The sequence below is a fragment of the Benincasa hispida genome, chromosome 5 (assembly GCF_009727055.1).
Source record: "Benincasa hispida cultivar B227 chromosome 5, ASM972705v1, whole genome shotgun sequence".
Classification (NCBI taxonomy): domain Eukaryota; kingdom Viridiplantae; phylum Streptophyta; class Magnoliopsida; order Cucurbitales; family Cucurbitaceae; genus Benincasa; species Benincasa hispida.
In genome coordinates this window covers 27,929,025-27,946,403 of record NC_052353.1, presented here as the reverse complement: position 1 = coordinate 27,946,403, position 17,379 = coordinate 27,929,025, and the positions used below count along the sequence as shown (strand labels likewise).

Genomic DNA, 17,379 nt, shown 5'->3' with positions numbered 1-17,379 from the left:
TCCCCGTTCTTGGGAGAGTGCGAATGTGGTCGGAGATGATTTACATGTCCGGAGGAGGCGAGCAGATTGAAGAGATTATCGGAAGAAAGAAAGAGATGGAGTTGCAGTTGAGGTCAAGGATCGGAAGAACCGTTCAAGCTTTATTTTCAGTACCGTCGAAGCCAAGGTTTGTCTAATTCATTCATGTTTTTCATTTGTCTCTTAGATCTGTCCATGAAATCCGCTCAAGCTCTGTGCCAATACATTTAAACATGTTTTTTAGGTCTGGTTTGTCTGGTTTATCTAATTTGTTCATTGTTCAAGCTTCATTCTAGTTTTTTTTTTTTTTTTTTCCAATGTCGTCGTAGCTGAGGTCTGTTCAAAGTTTGTTTTAGGTCTGTCAAAGCAGCTATTTTTAATGGGTTGTTTGGATCTTAAGGAGTTTAGCTATATTATTTAGATCTGAGTGGAAGCCTCTTAGGTTTACTCTCGTTTTCAATCCAAGTCATTTGTTGTTCAAAAGGTGAAATATTCTTTTAATATTTATTTGACATTTAGTAATTTGAAGTTATTTCAATCTTTCAGTTTTTCTTTCAATGATTATGTTTCTTCTTTTGTGAAATTATAAATTGGAAAACTTTTTTTCTTCATGAAGAGTTGAACCATAAACTAAGGTTTTTTTTATTCAATTTCATTTTCATAAGGCACTGCATAGTCTTGTCACAGGGAAATTTATCTTTTTTTAAAAAAAAAATTATGAAGAAGATGACAATGCTAAAGTTAGAAGAATAAAACTAGAAACTAACTTGGTCAAGAACAAAAAGATGAAGTTATGAACAATGAGAATTTTATCATTTTTTTTATTTTCTACATAACTTCAGCATATTTTAGTTCATTTTCATTATCTACATTAATATTTTTTTTCATTTTCACCATCTTGAAGTCATTGAAGAAAAGGCTGGCAATCAACATAAGAAGATAGGGAGATTGAGGAAGTAGAGAGTGATTCCAATGTAAAGTCATCAAGAATTTCATGGATGTTGATATCTCTAAGCCATTGCTTCAAGTACTCCACACCACAATTCTTGTTGAGCCAGGGTATATATTTTTGTAGATAAAGAAAGTCCAAGATGAAAAAGGGAAAAAAAGGGCAAAAGAGGAGTTTTGTTTAGAGTATAAACTGACAAACTCCTGTTCAAAATCGTTTTAATTCAATGCAGTAATGTAATGAGTTGCTACATACAATTTCATCTTTTTAACATATTTCTCTCTTATTGTGCCTCTTTTAGTGATTAGATCTCTATAGAAGACTATAATCAATGCAATGGTTATTAATCAGGGAGGGTGTTATGGTGGTTGGAGGTATTATTTTACTGTGTTGATTAAACATAGGATGGAAGTGTCGTTGGATATAAACAAGTTCATTCCCTAGTGCTTATATGCAAAATTAAATTTGTTTTCCTATCATTAGATTGTCTAAAACTTCCATCTTACTTATTGATAATGACACTCACATGCCATTGTGGAAATAGCATGTGAGTGTCATTATCAATAAGTAATGCCATTGTGGAGAAAGAGGTAAGACTTTTATAATCTTCCTTTGTCTGCTTCCATAACTATGACACTCACATGCTTTGAGGGTACTTTCTTGAGAAATTTCTATCTCTGTTTATTTTCATATGACATCGTCACTGAGGTACATATGAGAATTTGATTGAAGTATCAGTCTTGGAAGCTTAAGTCGTAGGCTGTTATTTAGGCATTGCTATTATATCACATCGATAAGTGGATTATACTTCGTAATATGTTAACATTTAACACATACAAAGAAAATCCTGATTCCCCACTCAGATGCATATCTTTTTTTTTAAATTATATATTTTTATGGCTTCTGCTAACTTGTATTGTTTAAGTTCGTTTCAAGTAATGGACATGTCAAGTGCTAGAAAGGAATTGGTTGGTAGGAGAATTAAAGGTTTGGTGGCCCCTGGACAGGATGTGAGTACTTTATGAACTTGCTGATTGGACATTTTATACATTATTAACTCTTTATTTATTTCTCTATTTCTATCAAATTTGTTTATGACTTGCTCTGTTAAAGTAACCAAACTAAACCCTCGAGAGTTTATTACCAACTTGAAAATGAAATGTTAAGGAATAATCACTTGCTTGCTGAGCTGAATGAGTACTGAGGACAGGACACCATAGTTGAAAATTAACAGCATTCTGAAAATCTTGCAATTTTTAATGTTTATAGGAGAATGGTGTTATGGTGTATTTTTCAGTGCTGATTATAGGTGAGAGTCATGTGTCATGATGGTGCACAGTCTATGAGAGTTGATATATTGAAAAAATATAGTAATCAATTATTATATTCATCATCTTTCTTTGTGATTGAATTGAGGCTCTGATATGCTTTAGTGGATATAGACATTGTTTGAACTACTCTAACAATGCCTATAAGATAGGCACAATTTTTCTCGGTTCTTGGTAACTGGCTAAACGATCTTTGGACTCTGACATCTTATACACCATCATTTTGTGTGATATTGAAAATTCTATCTTCATCATCTTTCTTTGTGTTTTTTTTTTTTTTTTTTTGTAAAAATCAACATGATCTTAAATTAGTGAAGGCATTTATTCTAGAGCTGGTATCATGTATACTTTAGATACCAGTGAGCCAAACCAAAAACTGAAATCCAACATGTTCTCCTTGAGTGGGGATGGTTTTTTAGTTTTTTTTTCCCAAATGCATTTTAGATTTGTTTTTGGTTTGATTTTCATCTATTAGAAGGCAATAAATTAGAGTCTCTGATGCGCTTCTAGTATTTTGTAGCATTTTCAGCGGTGTACGTTGCCAACAATGATCTTTGGGAGATGAGATTCTGGCATTTGCTTACTTTAGGATGCTTATGCATTCAGATTTTCCCACATTCTATATTCTCTTTTAATATTTTTTTATTTGATTTTTCTTATTGATTTGTATGATGATTTGGTAATGAGTCTGTGATGATACATTTAAGGCTTATTTCTCAAAACATTCGTAGTGGCTGCCTGAGAGCTTTCGCCTTCGTCAGGCTTGAGAGCTTCTGTTGTTATTATCCTTCCTTGGATGTCTGAGGCTTTATTTAAGAGTTTTACTTCTTGTTTCTCGACGATTTGATTTTTAAGTTTTTGTTTTATAATGCATGTTTGCTCTTCAAAACCCCCAGTGACTCATTACCAAATCATCATACAAATTGCTCTTGCTTTGCATCTGAAGGATTTTCATACAAACTAATTCAAATACTCCCTTGAACATCAATCATAAAATTTGTCTAAAACTTTCCCATTTTTCATGAGGCCAAATTGCTCTTGCTTTGCGTTTGTTTCTTGCAGTTTTTTCATCCAAAATTTCATCAAATGTCAATCCAAAATTTCATCAAATGTCAATCGTCCTTTTGGAAGCGAGGTACTTTAATAAACGACTTTTCAAATGACCAAGTAATTTCTAGATGTACCAGTGTATAGGTCTGTATATCTACAACTAGTTCATGAAACTCTCATTAATCATCCAGTATCGAGTTGCTCATAAAGCATCTAAAGAAGTTCTTAATATAGTTGCATTTGCAGTACCTTGCATGGTCACTGAAGCGTAGCAAAGCAGTGAACAAGAGCAAGGGCACATGAAGGTGGAAAGGTTCAAGAAGAACATTTTGAAGAGGAGTTGTGCCTGAGACTGCTACAAAGAAGGGAAAGGACTACCCTGTCGGCCTATTCTTATTGAATTCTTCATTTTTGTCGTCATTGGATCATGTGAGTTTTAGATTTTGAATGCTAATTTCCTCCTTTCCTCTTTCATATTCTTATGCTTATGTTTTGGCGTACTTTGAATGCTAATGTACCATTTATGCACATTCCCAATAAATACGGTTAATTGAATATGAATTCTGATCACATTTTCACTTTCGATCCTTTGTCTTAAACCTTTATTGTTTGTAATCCTTTAAACAATAGTGGCCAGACAAAAATGCCTATAACTAGACACTGCTGAAGCTGGGGGGTCTGTTCAAGAAGAATTATGAAGGGATCCATACTTACCAAGTGGAGAGGGATAGTAAACCCATAATGTTTGTAAACTCATAATGTATGTATTACTTGTAATTTGTATTTTCAAGGCCTGAATTATTGTACAACCTTTTAAATTATAATTTTATACTAGAATTTGCGGATTAAATGTAATTGATTTATAATCCATACATGAATAATATGTCATAGCTACAACGTTCGATGATGATGTGTCATGTTATACTTTTTGACCGAAAAAATAGATTTGGCAAAGAAATTTTAAAAAAAAAAGACAATAATTGATAAAACGGACATTAAACGGCTTTAATGTTGATTGCAACTGACATTAAAGGGCTTTAATCACTAAAGACCTTTAATGTCGGTTGCAATCGACATTAAAGACCTTCAATGTCGGTTGCAACCGATATTAAAGACTTTCAATGTCGGTTGCAACCAACATTGAAGGTTGTGTTATTGGTATTATTGAAGCCCTTTAATGTTGGTTAAAACCGACATTAAAGGCAACCGACATTAAAGGGCTTTAATAATACTATCTTTAATGTCGGTTAGCTCGAATTTCTTCTAGTGTGTTAAAACTCTATTGAGGATATCAACTGCTAGTAATTTGTTTGTTGATTCGATTTTACTGTTAACTAAATTTAAACAAATTCTTATTAGCAAATTGAAACTAAATCCAAAATCAAGTTGTAGCAAAACAAGTAATACTGTACTCATAACCATTATTTATTTTCAACGATACTATAGTGAGTTAGAATACGTGCTACCGAGGGGCAGTCAGATACTCCTTCACTAAAGCAAATAATTTTCACCAAACATTATCTCCAGAATAGCTCTTATTTTTATAGTCATATAGTTACCTTTTTCAGTCAGAAATTACTAACACTTCAGTAATTCTTTAAGTGTAACCTTCTGTTTTCAGACGTCAAAGGTCTGCCCCAACTATGCTACTGAAATGGAGAGTCAAGATTGGGAATGGACCTAAGAAATCCTATCAATTTCTACAGTTTGAGTTGTTCTGAATCCTATGTTACAACCCTCTGTGGGGAAAGCCATCGTTAAACGACTAGCAAGGCCGCCTAAAGCAAACCAACAGGCGCAACATAGGAATCTCACAGTCCAAATTAATGGAAGACACTACAGAATATGTGACACATATCCTTCACCCTCTTACTATTAACTACTTCCCCCGTTCACCTTGTTATTGACTCATACAAACACTTTCTGTATGGAGATCACTCCAAGGATGACATGAAGTGTCATATGAATCTCACGGTGTGAAATATGTGGAGACGTCACAGTTGAAATCTATTTATCATATATTTGATTTATGATAACTGGTAGAAATACAAGTTATTATAGCTCAAATAAGTAAAACAATGAGAGAATGCGATGGTAAATTAGGCAATATCATGTCTGAATGCGCTAAACTGAAAGGAATTGCAATCGCGATCGCTCATCGCATAAAAGTAGTTAATTTACCTATTTTATGCAGGTACAATGCGATGGCATATATGTAATTGCAATCCAGAGGCACAATGCGGCAGTGCGCTTGAAGTTGCGACCGTGAGTAGTTTCTCAAATGATGATCGCATAAAGACCTCGCATTAAGGTGATAGCATAATAAATTATGATGGGACATAAATCTGATAACAGTCGATTCATAATTTAGTTGACAAGTCGTTAAAAGCCACACTATAGAAAGTACATTAAACTTTCGATGACTTTTAAACGACGCAACAAAATAGGTAAATTAATGCCGCCCATCATTGCAATCATTGTAAGAAATGCTGCTTCATCTTGAAATCTATAAATACCGAAGGCCACCATAAAGAAAAGGAGTTAGTTAATTAGTCTGTTCATGCACATACTTATACATATACATGGAGGACGGAGAGGGCAGGGAGACAAGCAAGCCAAGAGAAATCACCCCTGGAAGATTGAGAGACTACCAGAAGCAATATAAAGGAGAGAGCACCCATGCGAGAGCAAGAATTCACAACTAGAACAAAGTTGAAGTGAAAAAAAGTAGCATAAAAGGCTACGGGAAGCAAGACATTGCTTACCGGGCTTGTTATCTCTCAAATCCATTTGTTATTTTTGTATTCAGTACTTTATTTGTAGAAAATGGAAACTTCATTTCAATCTATGTTCAATCTCTCCATACCACGCATGAGTGGCTAAATTTCTGAATGGGTTGAGGAGCACTTAGCTAGCATGACTTAAGATTTACATTTTATGCGATCATCTTGTCTTATGTGTGCATCATTTACTTTTGGACATACTTGAGAAGGTAGTCTAAAGATAGAATCTAGGCTTGAGAGAGTCGGATTAGATCGCATAAGCAAGAGTAGAAACTTAGACATCAGTTCTATCTGTTATTTACACATCGCATGCGCCTTAGAAATAGAATTGGTGGTATGCAGTCACCTTGTCTTATGTGTGCATCATTCATCATTTGGACATACTTGAGAGAGTAGTCTAAAGAACATTGCCAAGCAGTCACCCTGCGAAATGGAAAGACGACGGTAGAAGTTAGGAAGGAGCCTAGCAGGATCGATTCAAATGCGATGGAATCAAAGAAACCGTTGACGCAAAATGAGTCAGAAGAGCCCGAGATTATGGAATCTAAAGTTGCGACCACATCTAAGCCTCCAGACCATGGAACAGTGAAAGTACAGCTACCCTCATTCCCTCAAAGGCTGAAAAAGAAGCAAAACAATGAAGGTTAGTATCATCGCTTCCTGAAAATATTAAAACAACTACACATCAATATTCCATTTATAGAAGCGATAAAGCAGATGCCGAAATATGCCAAGTTTTTTAAGGATATGGTATCGAAGAAAAGAAGCACAGGAAAATTCACCACGGTGGCATTAACACAAGAATCAAATACTATAATCCCACCAAAGATGTGTGACCCAAGCAACTTTACGATACCTTGCTCAATAGAAGGGATCTACATCGGTCAAGCATTATGCGATCTTAGGGCAAGCATAAATTTAATGCCCCTTTCAATCTTCAAACAATTGAATGTAGGACAGCTGACACCACAACTGTGACTTTCCAGCTTGTAGATAAGTCCCTGGTGCACCCTGAAGGAAAGTTGAAGGATGTCTTGGTCACAATCAACAAATTCATTCTACTTGCAGACTTCATTATTCTAGATTATGAAGCGAACAAAGATGTGCCAATCATATTGGGACGACTATTCTTGTCTATTAGTCGTGCTCAAATAGATGTGCACAAAGGAGAGATCACGATGAGCATCAATGGAAAGAAGCTCAGGTTTAACATCATCAAGGCAATGAAGTTTTTAGAAGATGAAGGCCTATTAGATTTTGACGATGAACACACTTGCGATGAAGATTTGGAGTTCAAAGAAGAAGATGAAGAAAGAGAAGATGCGACAACATCCTTAGAATCCTGCCATGTAATAACAGAGACAGTGAACAATGAAGAAAAGTTGAATTTGAATGGAGAGAGAAAAAAACATAAACCTTCCTTAGAGCAACCACCTACACAGGAGCTGACAACTCTACCAAATCATTTAAAGTACATTTTCCTTGGCTAGAATGAAACCTTGCCAGTAATAATATCCTTTGTGTTACCAAAAGAAAAAGAAAATGCACTGCTCAGTACTCTGAAGAAGTATATTAAAGCAATTGGATGGATGCTAGTAGATATCAGAGGTATTAGCCCAACGTATTGCATGCACAAAATTCGGCTCGAAGAAAACCAGAAAGGCTCGATAGAACCTCAACGTAGACTGAATCCTGCGATGAAAAAGATTTTTAAAAAGGAAATCATTAAATGGTTAGACACCGGTATCATATACCCTATCACCGATAGCACGTGGATTAGCCCCATGCAATGCGTTCCCAAGAAGGACGGAATGACAGTAGTCCCGAATGCAAACAACGAGTTAATCCCCATGAGGACCTTCACTGGCTAGCGGATTTGTATAGACTACCGAAAGCTCAATGCGGTGACTAAGAAAGATCATTTCCCTTTACCTTTCATTGATCAAATGCTCAACCGACTAGCAGGGAATGATTGTTTCTATTTTTCTCAATGGGTATGCGGGCTATAACAAGATTATGATACACCAGAAGACCAAGAAAAGACCACATTCACCTGTCCATATGGAACGTTTGCTTTTCACCACATGCCTTTTGGATTATGCAATACGCCGAGTATGTTTTAGAGGTGTATGATGGCAATCTTCTCTGAGTACCTGGAAGACTCAGTTGAAATCTTTATGGATGATTTCTTAGTCTATGGGCAGACGTATGAAGTCTGTCTGAAAAACTTGGAGAGAATATTGAAAAGATGCGAAGAGACCAATCTGGTGCTGAATTTGGAAAAATGCCATTTTGTGGTTAAAGAACGAATTGTGCTCGAGCATAAGGTTTCAAAGGAGGGGCTAGAGGTGGATAAAGCAAAAATTGAAGCCATTGAAAAACTTTCAGTTCTACAAATGTGAAGGCTTTAAGGAGTTTCTTGGGACATGCAAGGTTCTACAGACGATTTGTGAAGGAATTCTCTAAAATAGCTTGACCGTTGAATGCGTTGCTGGAAGAAAATAGAACTTTTTACTTTGATTCACAATGCCTCACCGCATTCAAAGCACTGAAGGACGCATTGACTACAGTGCCTATTTTGATCGCACCCGATTGGACAAAGCCATTCGAGCTGATGTGCGATGCCAGAGGATATGTGATGGGGGCTGGTTTAGTACAGAAGGAAAAGACAACGTTACATCCCATTGCATATGTGAGCAGAACATTGAACTCCACGCAGGCAAACTACACCACCACAAAGAAAGAGCTTCTAGTGGTAATCTTTGCAATTGAAAAATTCGGACCTTACTTTTTGGGATCCAAAGTTATAGTTCATACCGACTAATCGACAATAAGATATTTAATGACCAAAAAAGATGTGAAGCCGAGACGAGGAAGCCAAAAGAAATTGCTCCCAGAAAGATCGAGAGACTACCAGAAGAAATACAAAGGAGAGAGGGTCAACCCTTGCGAGAGCAAGAATCCACAACTAGAACAGAGTTGAAGTGACAAAGAGCAACGTAAAAGGCCACGGGAAGCAAGACATTGCTTACCGGGATTGTTATCTTTCAAATCCATTTGTTCCCTTTCACTAACTTCTAGTCCCCTCGGTGTGGCTTTGAATGTATATTGATTTTCGCTTCATGACTTTCGAAGTCATGCACGGCAGTGCCACGCCGGTTTAGAATTCGATTCTCTCCTGGGCATTCGATCTTTTAAGTCCCTACTTTACCTTCGGACCATTAGTCATCCCTTTTTTTTAGGAGTTCTGGTAAGGGGGGTGGGACCTTACCCGAGAAAACCATCTAAATCTTCGCTATTTCACACAGGAATTTTAGTGAACCTAATAGGGTGCAGTGCATTCTGTTTTTTGTTTACTTTATTTGCAGAAAATGAAAAATTCATTTCAATCTATGTTCAATCTCTCCATACCACGCATGAGTGGCTAAATTTCTGAATGGGTTGAGGAGCACTTAGCTAACATGACTTAAGATTTACATTTTATGCGATCATCTTGTCTTATGTATGCATCATTCACCTTTGGACATACATGAGAAAGTAGTCTAAAGATAGAATCTAGGATTGAGAGAGTCGAATTAAATCACATAAGCAAGACTAGAAACTTAGACATAAGTTCTATCTGTGTTGGATAAGAAATTTTTTTTTATTTATTTAGGAAAAGGGAAAATTTATTAGGGACAGATGAGGTTGTGCACGCAATCATGTGTTAGACATGACTTATGCATTTATGCCCATGCGTCTGAGGCCATGCGTCGGAATGAAAATGCATGAATCTAGTATGCAATGACCATGCGTTCCTATCATAAGTTTTCTTACACTCGCGCCAAGTATAACCCGAACTCAAGTTTCTCGGGTAATTCGAGGTTGAACACAGGGACTTGTCACTCAATAATGCTTGTGAAGCAATGCGTTTAAGGCAATGAAAAGAAAAATAAAAAGATGAAGTTTAATGGATTTACACTCCTACTCCTAACTAAATAGATTGAGCAGTAGAAGATTGCATTGAGAATAGGTAGATGCACAACAACCATTAACGCATAATAATGTTTATTATCTTAAATAGCCGGACTAATCCCAGCTCATTGCACTAACGTATCGCACACCTCTTGGTGGTCAGCCGCATGACTATATCTCTATAGTGCATGGTTGCGTCGAGCATAAGATTGTGCCTATCTCTAGGAACAATGCATACTTTGCTTTAGTGTGTTTCATCTCTTACCTTCTCAGGCAGTTAGACGTGGCAACTTAACTTATAGACAAGTAATGCAACATTCCATAGACAAGCGTTACTACAACCTTTCACCAAGCAAAGAGGATTTACTCACTATACTCACACAACGCACACCTCTCGGTGGGTTGCTGCATGTGTCCTATCTCTAGGCTACACGATTAAGCATGCAATCACCTTTGATAAATAAACACTGAAGATAAGCAATGATAGAGATAAAGATGATATAGAAGATGGCAATGAAGGAATCAAGATATATGTTGATCACAAAATGTCTTAATAACTTAAGCTAAAATGTAATACAATACAGAGGTTAGAAGAGAAATGAAGGACTCTACGTCAAGGCTGCCGGTGGTGCCATGGATGAATGGTGGAGATGTCTCTCTCGAGCTCTATCTCCAGTGTAAGTTCCGGTCGTAACTCAGTCTGGTTTGTGGAGATGAAGAATTCTCACTGAAAATCTTGCTCAAGCTCTCATCTGTGATCGCAAACCTCTGACTTGAGGCAGAAGTTCGGATGTCTTGAAATGAAGGTCCAAAAGGCTATTTATAGAGTTTAAATGCCGACAGCTATCATTATTGCGTTATGGCTCACTGATACTTTTGTCGCGGTATGGGCAATGTCACATCGTCTTATCTTGTTGATACTCCTAAGGTATGTGTCCGAGCTTGATTCAGCTGAAGCATTAATATGTCCTTCCCATCTTGCGATCATCCTTCTATTATGGTTGTCACTTTGTGGCTGTAATTCCCAAATGATCACCACATCCGCTTATCACCGCAACTTTCGTGCTATGGACGCATTCGATCACTGCAACTTCCATGCGATGGGCACATGCGATTCAACTTTCAGCGTATGCATTTGTCTTTGCGATCGCCTGGCTTCAACGCATGCATTTGTCTGCGATTGCGTTTTTTAAACGCATGCGTTTGATTCTTGTGATAGCTACAAAAATAGACACTTTGGCTTGGAGTAACGCATAATATTGGGGTCAGTGAGGATTTAGGTGCTAATCGACGCAAAACTAAAATTTTCACAAATTCTAAGTATTATCACCACGTTTTCTACTTGTTAACCCTTATAATTCTAAAGAAAAGGCTTATAATAATTGGCATTTCTGTTAGTTATCAATCTACTATTTACACATTGCATACGCCCTAGAAATAAGATTGGTGGTATGCGGTCACCTTGTCTTATGTGTGCATCATTCATCATTTGGACATACTTGAGAGAGTAGTCTAAAGATTATCGCATCAGCAAGACTAAAAACTTAGAAATAAGTTCTATAGACTTTTTTGCATATGCATCGCATGCGTTTTAGAAATAGGAATTGTGGCATTCTGCATTGAGAAATGTAGTACCGATATTTGTGTGTAGCATGATCGCATAACTTGTGCAAAATCTTAGGAAATGTTAGCTAAACCACTTCTCATCCCCTTCATCGCATACTTATTGTAACTTTATGCTTTCATCACTCTACGTTCAAGTCCATTTCATAAGAAAAATCTCGATCAAAACACTATCCACTTCATTTACTTACCACTGCAATAGAATCGAAAAGTCTGTTGCATACAAACTTAGTAGTCCCTATGTTCGACCCAGGACTTACCAGGAAACCTAAGAAGGCTTATACTTTGGTCTTGTTAGGAAAACTTGCATGATCACCGCATAACACACATCACCGCAAACTTACACCATAACATACCATAATTTTACGTATCAATTTATAATTGAACGACTTCTCCTTATTCACCGAAATCTAGATTTATGTTAAAAAATACTTTCTGTATGGAGGTAACTCCAAGGGTGACATGAAGTACCACTTAAATCTCGATTGTGAACTCTTAGGGACGTGAGAGCTAAAAATAACATATCGTATATGTTATTAATCTCCCACTGAAGTGTTCTAATAACTTTATCATATATAAGTTATTAAACTTCTAGTGAATATTATATATAAGTTATTAAACTTCTAGTGAAGTGTTATATTAATATGGGTAAAAATATATTTAGGTTTTTTTTGGCTAATAAAAACAACCCTAAGCCTAAGTGGTTTATCCAAGTATAACACTTATAATTGGATTTTAACCTACAATGTCTAGGTGATAAACAGTTTTATTACGTCACACTGCTCACGTATGCTTATAAAAACCGGTTAGCAACACTCAATTATTCGATCATAATCTCAAGATCGGAGGTGTTCCATAGACCATCAACTTAAGTACTCTCAGCCTTAGACAAGATTATATATAGGTTGAGTTTGTAACTATGATTTATAAGATAGAAACCTATTTTAACTATTAAAAGAAGTGTTTAATCTAAGTGAGCATGCAACTTATCTTTGTTATGGATTTTAATGTCTAAGTCAAATTTATAACAATTTATAAAAATTAGACATGCTTTACATCCATAACAAGCATCAAAGGCATTTAAATTTAATATAACAGTTCTACTAAATAATAGAAACCCTAAACATGCATTCTTTACATTATAACATATTATAACATATACATAATGCATGTAATATGCTTTTTATGGTGGGATTTTAAATCTACATGGCATACTGTAGGCACATACAAGATTTATTTAATTATAACATATATCACATGCATAAACACATACTGATATGATTTTAGTTTTGGCATAAACAAGCAAACAAAGACCTAAGAAAAATAGCAAGAAACAGCTACAAACTGCTTTTGAACCACTCGAACCACTCCAAACTGGACCCATACAGCTTGAATCAGATGAGAACCACCTAAACCAAACAAATCAAAACACTTTTAAAGGTGAACCGGGTCAAGTTTTAAAAAAACCGGTCAAACCGGTCAATCCTCGATGGTCCTCATTCCCTCAACATGTCAAGCTCGTCAAACCGGTTAAAAAAATCTCGCTCAAACTTGATCTTTCACTCCTAGTTCGAAATCTCACTCGAACTCGATTCAAAATATCGCTCGAACTTGATCTCTCACTTAAAATACTATTAGAATCTCGCTCGAACTAGAAATCTCGCTCAAACTTAATTTAACATCTCGCTTGAACTCAAAATCTCGCTCGAAAATTCCTTCAGAATCTAGTTCGAAACGAAATCTCGTTTAAAACTTGAAATCTCGTTGTCTGTACATTGAATCTCGCTGGAATTGTGAAGATCTAGCTATCGCTTGAACTTCAAATGGTAATCTTGTTGGATTTTTTAGTAGCGTTGCAACATTACCTGTTGTATATCTCGCTGTCGGTGGTTTTGACCAGGAATCTCGCTCGAACTTTGAGCAACATTGCAACGCTCAAAATGAGCATTGCAACACTACCTGGGTAGAAGCACACGATCTGGAAACTACAGCTCGACCTTCTTCACTTTTTTCTACAATTACATCTTAATTTCAACTCCAATGACTCTAAATAATTTACAGACTCTTGAGCACACATATAAGCTCATCCAACAAGAACCAATTACAAATTTAATGAAGGAATCAAATTGAAACTAAATGTCACAACTCAGAAAACCATATCAGTTATAACTTGTAAATAATTTACAAGTTATTTATACTGCCTTATCTAGATATTGTTGCCAGAAGAGAATAAATATGCGCCAATTGTATGAAAATTAGCTTAGAAATACAATAATTTTGAATTATCAAAATTACACCCACTAACATCATCGAGATGGAAAAAATGAGATTTCTACTCTGTTTTGCAGGAAACCAAGTCACCACTTGCGATTAAGGCTCAAGACAAACTGACCAACGCATCTCTGTCACATTGCGCCCATCAATCAACAATGAGAAGATGATTAATGTAGTGACGGCGCAATGCGACAGTCGATCCAGAGCTGACTTTCAACTGCATGCGGTAATAAAAACAACACCGCATGCGAACATTCGATCGAATGATAAAGCTGATCAATGCAAATGCGAAGGATTGTGCTATGTGTACGCCTAACGGTTGTGTAGATTTGACCCTCTGATTGCATAACAGAAGGAATAATATCCCTCCATCTTTGAAATTTCCATAACAACAAGTGGGGACCACAAGGCCGGAGTCAAAGATCTTCAGCTATAAATACCTCATAAAATTCACAGAAAAAGATGCTACTTGATAAGGGGCTAATTGCTGCTATTATATTGAGAAAAATGCTGAGCTGAGTGTTAAACTAAAGAAATCTGGGAACAAGAAGAGACAAGGCCGAGAGGTGAGTCTCAGTGTTAATCTGCCATATCCCCACCGAGAAACTTTATATTCAGATCCCTGCTACCGGTTGAGCAAGCTTGAGAGAGAAGCTTATCCTTCCACACGATCCATCCATTCTGACAAGAAAATCTCCATCCAAATCGGTGCCAAGACGTTGGCGCTTGTTTGTATTTGTTTCTATCTCTTTTCATCATTGTATCTCATCTTCTTTATCTCTTCATTTACACACCATGTATCAGACGCTCAATAGATATATTGAATGTTTCGATCGTTTTCATTACCACTTCTCTGTCTATTTTTGTTCCTTCATTTACCGTTTTCTTCATGAAATGTTCTTAATCCCCTGGTAGTCAATATGAATCAAACGAGTACTTAATCTGTGTTAGAGAGAGATAATTACGTTTAGCTAAGGCATGCTAGACGGGATCTTCACCTGTGAGAGCATAAGTGAAGATGTCATTCTGATCTATCGAGAGAAGGTCAGAAGAATGCGGTTCATTGTGAGAGAGGCGCCTAAAAATGAAGCAGGAAACAGAAAAAGCAGGTAGGGCTGCGACCACAGAAGGATGAGATAATCACTCCATGAGGACGATAGGGGGGAAATGTGCCACAGTTTGATGGAATCATGCAACCCGAAACATCGCGAAATGGTTTCAACAGATGAGAAGAAAAAGCAGAAGGACCCCTTGATGCGGCGTCGCAAGGGAGAATGGCTGCAGAGCTCATTATTTGACCCGCAAAATATTAATGATCAACAATGGAAGAAAAAGAAAGAAAAAGAAAAAGAAGAGGAGAGAAGCAAGAAAATGATGGAGAGGGGAAAGTCATCATCGCAGAGGAAATAATGAGAAGAAGATTGGAGTTCGAAGAAATTGCGACAGGCAATAATGAGTTGCAAGACTTGAAAGGATACGGAGGGGAGGAGGAAAAGCTCTTGTTGCTGGCCTCTGAGCAATTTGAAAAAAATTTGCGAGTAAAGAACAAGAAAAAGAAGATGAAGAGAAAGAAGAAAAAGAAGGAAGAGGAGCAGACATTTTGGAAGAGAATGAGAAAAAGCACGAAGCTAAATATGCGGTGCTAATGAAGGAAAAAGGGCAAAGAATTTCGCAAAGCACGAGAAGAAGGAACAACAGCAAAGAGTGGGAGAAGAAACAAAGACAAACAGCCCGCCATGCGTGGTTGACTAAGGAAAAAAAGGAAAGGCATCCGCGGAGAGAGCAAAAACTCGCATCGGTCAGGAAGCGTTCATCAAAAAGAAAGGAGAACGGATGACGTGTTGATTGAGATAGCCTTCATCCCACGCCGACACCACTACTTGACACATCACGAGCGTGATTGTTGGAAATGGGTGGGGACACATTCTTGCCAGTGGCCCATCCATTAATTGTGCCTTCAGGTGGTGCAGGACTTCTATCGGCGGTGCGTCTACATGGAAAATAGGGATGTTGGTGACCTTTAAAGGAAATAGTATCCTTCAGCGCAAGGATATATCTAATGAAATATAATCAGATGAGGACAACACCTGATGCACCAAGGAATAAGATTATTGATGATCCCATAGAGGCAATACAGATGGAAGATGCGATAGGGTATTAACAGCAACCGAGTACGAAGTGCGTTTCGCTTCAAGGCATCGCACCTTGGAGTCCAAGTCTTGCTTTCGGAGGGAGGAATTTGGGATTTACGGTCAAGAAGCGGTTGATTCCCAACAATGCATGACAGAACTATATCAAGGGGATTCGAGTCATGGCCATATACACCATCGCACACGCATTCTATCGAACGTAGCTGCTATGATCGCCAGGAAGCTCAGATCATTAATGGCATTATCCGGGAAGTACTTCTTCCATGGGTCGTTTCAAGTCTGTGCCTGTCTATGGGCGTAGCATGATTGAGGAGGCCCATGCCAAAAGTCCACCAGCCTATCAACATCAAATTTGAGGATTGCTCCTCAAAACTTCCCACAGCTGCCCCAAGTTGCCAGCCAAAGAGGCCCGAGATCGATTTGGAATCCGCGCGTTAAGAGCCCATGGCCAAAAAGACCACGAACGAGAAGATAAGGGAAAGAAAAGTGTCAGAGTGCCAACGTAAGATCCAGAACCTGCGGACCCTCTTCCCTTGTATTCGGCCCTCCAAGTCTTAGCCACTCGCGCAACTTCTTTTCCACATACACGAACATTATCCAATCTTCTCCTTGTCCCAAACATTCCTCACCTGTTTACCAGCCAAGCCCCACCTTCCCACAACAACATCATTCACGCAGCCCGCCCATTCCACCGCGTAAGTTGCATGACCCACGACGCATTTGGGTGAAGGCACCTATACCCACCCCAAAAACGATGCTGGCGCAGACGATCGGCAGGCACAACCCTCCATCACCTCCATGGCTGCTGAGTAGCAGAATGAGATCGCTCTTCTCTTCAACTAACAACAAACTTTTCTCTCAACAACAACACTTCTTCAAACCAAAAATTGGAATTGGTAATGGAGCATATTGATGATATTCAACCAGTGCTGCCACATCATGAAGAGGCGCTGATCAACATACAGCGCAACATTTATAAGTCCCGCTATGCACCAGAGAATTGGATTGCGTAAGCAGTAATCAAGAATTACTTCAACTTTCTCACTACATATCTTTCATGGTCCAATGGTACCTCACATCTCCAGTCGCACTTAAATTTTTGAAGAAGTTTCCCAGCACCACCTCAAAATCCTTCCTCTAGGACCCGGCCAGCCCCTCAGCAATATTTGCTCCTATATTTTTTTCTTTCATTCTATGCCGACCATTATGTATTCTTTTCATATTCATTTATTCTTTTATGAGTTTAATCA

General features: G+C 37.6%; 1 non-coding gene across 1 annotated transcript; it reads left to right on the top strand.

Annotated features, from left to right (window-relative positions):
- Positions 1-2,980: 2,980 nt before the first annotated feature.
- LOC120078838 lies at positions 2,981-3,103 on the top strand. Its single transcript, XR_005482119.1, has one exon. It is a non-coding gene; the product is annotated as a small nucleolar RNA SNORD14 (small nucleolar RNA).
- Positions 3,104-17,379: the final 14,276 nt, after the last annotated feature.